This window comes from Neovison vison, chromosome 4 (genome assembly GCF_020171115.1).
Source record: "Neovison vison isolate M4711 chromosome 4, ASM_NN_V1, whole genome shotgun sequence".
Taxonomy (NCBI): Eukaryota; Metazoa; Chordata; class Mammalia; order Carnivora; family Mustelidae; genus Neogale; species Neogale vison.
The window spans coordinates 183,599,962-183,607,290 of record NC_058094.1 but is presented as its reverse complement, the minus strand read 5'-3'; the positions used below and the strand labels follow the sequence as shown (position 1 = coordinate 183,607,290).

The window sequence follows — 7,329 nt, the reverse complement described above, 5'->3', positions numbered from 1 at the left end:
CTTAACCCACTGAGCCACCCAGAGGCCTCTTAATTAATTTAATAATTAACAAAATTATGTATTGTAACAATTTCTAAGAAACATTAGTCATTAACATCTGAAATTTTAAGCAGTTAAAAAACAGATGGAGGGGCACCTCACTAGCTCAATGGGTAGAGTATACAACTCTCATTCTTGGGGTCTGTGAGTTCAAGTCCCACATTGGGGGTAGAGGTTACTTAAAAAAAAAAAAAAAAAAAGACAGGAGGGAAAAAAAAAACCACAACAAATTCAGTCCCCTGGTAGCCATTGATCCTTCTGGAGCTTTTCTGTAACCTTGTTATTTTAAAGTACCCATTCATTCACTGGTGTCAGTTATTAGGATGAACCAGGGTTGTGGCCTCAGGTGCACTGTGCTACAAATGAAGTGGGCTTATACCTACAGAACTGGGGAGAATCTAATTTGTTGCACACAGAAATAAGGGACTAATAAAGGAGTTTACGTAGAAACACCCAGGGACAAACCAACCAACCAAACTGAAAAGGGAGAAGCCTTCTTCATCCCATCTAGTTTTTTTTTCTTCTAAATAATAATGTTTAGCTTTGATGTATTAACTAAATTGCAGAGCTAAACACAAAGATTCTTCTTTGATTTAGTTTTTCAAAGACATGAAGATCCTAGCCAGTCTTTCATGGCTAACAGTATTCATAGAATTTCAAAGCGAGTCTTTTCTTTTCATGACTTTCTGGTCACCAACAGCTGTGGCAGGCCCACACAGGTAGAAGTAAGAGTTGTCAGTGACACCCTGTGAATGATCTTTGTCCCCTGTGATTTAAAAAAGAAGACATCACTTAGAGATAGGCCCCAAAACAAAATGTGATTATATTGGGCTCCCCTTCATATTAGCATCCAACCCATTTTGGCTTTATATTAGCCCTGAAAAGGAATTTGCTGCATTCAGCAGACAATTTTTGTAAGTACCATGCTGAGCATTCAATAACATCCTTCTCTCTGTTCTGTGTGTGACTTTGACACTAACCCCTTATTAAATCCAATATGTAAAGCGTGGAAAATACCACTTTTCCATGGGAATGTTTACTTGTGGGATTCTGCGAAGAAGCGCATTGAGTACTGCTTGCCACCTGCGAGGGTTATCATTTCAAGCTGGAAATCACGCTACGCTTTGAAGACACTTGCCAGGAAGGGCTGACCAGAGGTAGGGCATTAGCAGGGCTGAGTAGGGCTGCTGTTTATAGACAGAGGCTGCAGGCCAACTGCTGGACCAAGAGGCGGTATCCTGACAGCAGCCTCTTCAACCATGATCACCCGCCTAAGGGCTGGCTCCCTGGGGCAGGCATAAAGAGGAAGAGACTTCTCATTTCCATTACGTGTCTTCAGGTACACATGTGGACAGACACATGCACATGTGTGTGTACACGCAAACACAAAATTCTCCTCAAAAGACAGGGGTTGGTAGGAAGAGGGAAGGCTCATGTACAGTACATTGCCATGTCAGCTGGCTTTGCTATGGACAGACCAGCAGGCAGACATTGCTAAAGGTGAAAGCTTCTTCCTGAACCTCTATCAGAATGAGTCTGATCCTGAAATAGCTCTTCTGGGGGTTTATTTTTCAAATGCATTCATTGAATAAACAATAATTTTGAGAAAAAGGATTTAGCTACAATGATATTTGCAGTGAAATTTAAAAAATAAAGTGAGTCTGTCTTATTAGTCATTTTTGAGATTCCTATTTTCAACTTAGTAACATCAAGCGTTTTATGTCTGGAATCAAGATCGTCTCTGCACTTGGAAATATCCTATCTGATAGTTTGCGTGTGCCAAGGAAATTGGCTAAAGGGCAGATTGTTTGATTTGGATCTTAACATATATCCTGGTTAAAAAGTAAAGTTCAGGGGTGCTTGGCTGGCTCAGCGGGTAGAACATGTGACTCTTGATCTCAGAGTCATGAATTCAAGTGCCACGTTGGGGGTAATGCTTACTTCAAAAAAAAATAATAATTTCATGATGGTAAATGGGGGAAAATACCAACATTCTCTTTAGTCATCATTGAAGAAGCTTGAATCAAGAAACTGAAATGTTAACTACAACTTTCTATGAGATATTTCAGAATGGTGATATTTTATTGTTAAAAAATAATTTGATCTCTTTGCATGTGGAAAAAAAAGTTGAGCTATAATGAATCATAGACCTAAAGTGAAAGTGAAGACTATAAAACTTATAAAACAAAATTTTGTGACTTTAGGTTAGGTAAAGAATTCTTAGGATGAAAAGAGCATCATGATCCTTAAAAAAATAATCCAATAGACTTCATAAAATTAGGACCAAATAAGATGGTTAAGAAAATGAAAATGCAAGTCACAAACTGGGAAAAAATATTTGTAAACCACCATCTCCTAAAGGACTTTAATTAAGAATATGTAAAGAACTGTTATGACCCTGTAATAATACAAGCAACCCAATTTTTAAACAGTGAACATTTCCTCAAAGAAAATACAGAATGCAGGGGGACCTGGGTGTCTCTGTTGGTTAAGCATCCAACTCTTGATTTGGGCTCAGGTCATGATCTCAGGGTTATGAAACCAACCCCCACGTCAGACTCTGCACTGGGTGTGGAACCTGCTCAAGATGCTCTCACTCCCTCTGCCTCTAACCCCCACCCCACCTAAAAAAGAGAGAAATGTAAATAGAAAATAAACCCAAGAAAAGATGCTTACCATAAGGAGTCCTAAGGGAAACACAAATCAAAACCACAATGAGATATCACTGGATGCATGTTAGAAAGGCTCTTTGAAAAGACTGTTGTCTTTTTTTTATTTTTTATTTTTTGATATTTCAAGTTAGTAAGCTGGTGAGGATGCAGAACAGGAATCTTCCTATGGGGCTGCTAGGAATCAGCAAAACCTGGCAACAACTGAAATAGCTTTCAGTGGATGAAGGGATAGATACATTATGGTACAACCACTCAGTGAAATACTACTCAGCAATAAAAAAAGATCTCCTGATTTATACAACATGGATGACTCTCAAATGCATTTTACAGAGTGGAGGAAGCCAGACTCAAAATGCTATATACTGTATGATTCCATTTACAAGACCTATTTGAAAAGGTAGAACTCAAGGGACAAAAAAATAGATCAGTGGTTCTTAGGAACTGAGAATAGAGGAAGAGATTGATTATAAAGGAAAAGAATAATTCTATATCTTTATGGTGGTATTGGTTACCCAATTGAATTTGTTGAAACTCTTAGAACTGTAAAAGGCAAATATTACAGATCTAAATTATATTTCAATTAAAAAAAGAAATTGGATTTTTATTTCATGCCATGTTAAAAATCAATTTCAGGTACATAAAAGATTAAAATATAAAAAGCAAAATGAAACGTCTCATAGTCAATACAGGAGAATATCTTTTAAGGTCTTAAAATAGGGAAGAATCTCTTAAAACTTAATAGAGGGAAAGATAGATATCTGTGATTGCTTCTGTTCCTCGGAGATGTCACAAAGAGTGAAAAGTCAAGCCTCAAATGATTAGATATTTGCAACACATATGATTAGCAAAAGATTAGTGTCCAGAATATATAACTTACTACTACAAAAGAATATATAGTCAAAACCACACAAACATTGAAGTCAACTGTCTTTAACTATGGTTGCACACATCTGAATATTGTGTTGATGGTTGTGGTGTTGAGTGAGTAATAGGTCATAGAATACCCAAAGTAGAATTCTATTTATGGGGCACCTGGGTGGCTCGGTTGGTTGAGCAATGGAGTCTTGATCAGGTCATGATCTCAGGGTTGTGAGATCCTACATGGGGCTCCTCGCTAAGCAGGGGATTGATTTTCTCCCCCCATCCCCCACCTTTGTGTATGGGTGTGCTCACTCTTAAATAAATCTTGGGAAAAAAAAAAAAAGAATTCCATTATATAAAATTCCAGAATGGACAAAATTAACCATGACTTGCTTGGGAGTATATCTGTCAGTTACTAAACAAAAAAGGGAGGCAATGATTATATAGAATTTAGGACAGTGGTTCACTTTGAAGTGAATGAGTGGAAGGACGGGTATAGATAATTTTCCATTTCATAGCCAGGGTGGGGGTATTATTATATAAAGTGTATGTATGTGTTTGATTTACTCTTGTTTTTTTATTGTGTTAGCTCAGTTCACTAAGAAGCCAGGATGGGGTTAAACATGCAAGAAATGTATTAGGGAGATGCCTGGAGGGGACCATGATGCGGATCTGACACCTGGGAAGAAGTGGGAGAAAGTAGGGGTGGGTAGGAAGAGACTTGGACTGAAGTACAGTTCTAAGGAAGTTTTGGCCAGGCCAGTGAGGAGCCAAAGTCACCTGTCAGGGAGTCACTGTCTTGCAGGAACAGTGTCCTTGCCATGCCTCCTCACTGGTTGGAATCAACATTTGGAAGCCTGACTTTGGTGTAACTTTGGAAGTGCTTTCACAAGGCAGCAGCTGATATAAATATAAACTAATAAAAGTAATTCCTTTCAGCTGGACCGCCATCTCCCAGTAATTTGACAAAATGACCAACACAAAGGGAAAGAAGAGAGACACCCACTATGTTCTCTCCACTTTTTAAAAAACATGGAGTTGTTCCTTTAGCTACATACATACAGATCTATTAGAAAGGTGATGTTGTAGACATCAAGGGAGTGGACACTGTTAAAAAATGAACGCCCCACAAATGTTACCATGGCAACACTGGAAGGGTCTGTGGTGTTACCCAGCATGCTCTTGGCATTGTTGTAAACAAACAAGTTAAAGGCAGGACTCTTGCCAAGAGAGTTAATGTGAGTATTGAGCATATTAAGCACTCAAAGAGCTGAGATGGCTTCCTGAAGCACATGAAGGAAAATGATCAGAAAAAGAAGGAAGCCAAAGAAAAAGATGCTTGGGTTCAACTCAAGGTCTAGAAAGCTCCACCCAGAGAAGCACACTTTGTGAGAACCAATGGAAAGGAGCCTGAGCTGCTGGAACCCATTCCCTACAAATTCATGGCAGGATAAGTGTAAAAAAGAAACAAAAGAAAACTTCCAGACTGTTTAAAAAAGGAAAAATGAATAAAAGTAATAAAATTGGGGCGCCTGGGTGGGTCAGTGGTTTAAAGCCTCTGCCTTCGGCTGGGGTCATGATCCCAGGGTCCTGGGATCGAGCCCCACATCGGGGTCTCTGCTCTGCAGGGAGTCTGCTTCCTCTTCTCTCTCTGCCTGCCTCTCTGCCTACTTGTGCTCTCTGTCTGTCAAATAAATAAATAAAATCTTAAAAAAAAAAAAAAAGGTAATAACAAAATCAAAATAAAAGGGTGCCTGGCTCACTCAGTCGGTAGAGCATACAGCTGGTGATCTCAGGGTCATGGGTTCAAGTCCCACACTAGGTACAGACTTTACTTAAAAACCAACAAAAAAACCTCAAAGGGCAGCAGCTGGGCTTGTCAGTCAGTTATACTCCTCCCCACAATGGGAGATTGGAAAGGTGCATTTCTGTGGTGACCACAGCGGTATGTTTCAAAATATTTTTTAATTAAAATGAAAATGGGTGGGGCGCCTGGGTGGCTCAGTTGGTTGAGTGACTGCCTTCGGCTCAGGTCATGATCCCGGAGTCCCGGGATCGAGTCCCACATCGGGCTCCCAGCTTCATGGCGAGTCTGCTTGTCCCTCTGACCTTCTCCCCTCTCATGCTCTCTCTCTCTCACTCTCTCTCTCAAATAAATAAATTTTTAAAAAAAATCTTTAAAAAAAAAATAAATAAAATGAAAATGGGCAAAGGATATCAAGGAAGGAAAACTCTTTGTTACAGAAGAATGTCATCTAATAAATGTAGAAGAAAACACAGAATTGGGAAAATCATCTTTTTCTGGTCCCCAAATTAATAACTAATAACTAATTAATAACTGATTTGGCAGAAGTTATCAATGGATTCTAAAGCAATGTGCAAGATCTCACTCCATAGATTACTAACTAAATACAGAGGGAAAAATGTGTGTTCCCAGTGGAGTGATCTAGTAATTACTGCCTTAACCAAGTGACCAAGCCTGAGGGTTGGTCTCCATGGAACACCTGAGCATGTATGTGGGCCCAGCTTACAGCTATGGGGTCTGGAGTGCAGGAACACAGTAGGCCCACATGCCACTGTTTAAACATTTCCAATTTGTGAATTCAGCTACCAACTTTTACAGTGTATTTTATTCCCAGGCCTTGACAAAAACACCTTTACAATGTATAATATATGTATAAAGCTATGATTTTTAGACAGGGACTTTTAGATAACTTAAAGCTAGCAAAATATCAAAGACAACTGAATTTAATTATTGTGCACATTTTGTGTTGATGCACTGTCATATAATAAAGACATACATAATTTTATATATTTCAGTAACATTTATTGCCTTCATTTCAGTAATATCTCTTAACTAATCAATAATTAGACTTAAATTATGTCCTAATATAGATAGTAATAATTCTAAAGGATTAGAAATATAAAATGTAATGGTATTCAAAGTATCCAAAATTTGAATATATTTTATTTTAAAATATGAGTTATTAAATATTACTATAGAAAATTTAACCATATTTTTATATATGCTTTCCAGAAATATCATTTTTCTGCCAAATATTCAAAATGATCTATTAAGAGACATGACACCTACAATTTATTCATCTATTTGACAGAGATCACAAGTAGGCAGAGAGGCAGGCAGGGGGTGGGGGGAAGCAGGCTCCCTGCTGAGCAGAGAGCCTGATGTGGGGCTCTCTCTCTCTCTCTCATGATCCCAGAACCCTGAGATCATGACCTGAGCCAAAGGCAGAGTCTTAACCCACTGAGCCACCCAGGCACCCCAATAATATCAACGATTTTAATGAAAAGTTACTGAAGCTCAAATTAAACTTAATTTTTTTGAAAATTTATTGGAAGCTTTGAAAATACTTTTATAAAAATAAAAATTTTGTAATTCTAATATTTGATATTCATCCAATGGCCTAAAAAATATTCATATTTCCTGTATATGTGAAAATTGTTTAATGTTACAAAATGTGCAACTTACAAACCCCACAACTTTTCCTTCCCCCACATCCAAGGGTTAACTAGTCAGCTACTAGTTGAAACTTGAAGAATATAATTGAATGAATTGAGTAGTACCTTGAATGAGTTGAGTAGTATCTTGTAGGGATACTCCGTGGTTGGTTTAGAGGTTAGCTTATTTGAATCCAAACGATTTACTAATTATGTAAACTAGCTTCCAGGACAGTAAAAGCCTGTGCCTCAACCGAAAAGTCCTAAGTCAACCCTTGCCTGGAAGTCATCTGCTTGT

General features: G+C 38.2%; 1 pseudogene; it reads left to right on the top strand.

The window, feature by feature from the left end:
* The first annotated feature begins 4,542 nt into the window (after positions 1-4,542).
* Positions 4,543-5,046, top strand: LOC122904074 (annotated as a pseudogene).
* Positions 5,047-7,329: the final 2,283 nt, after the last annotated feature.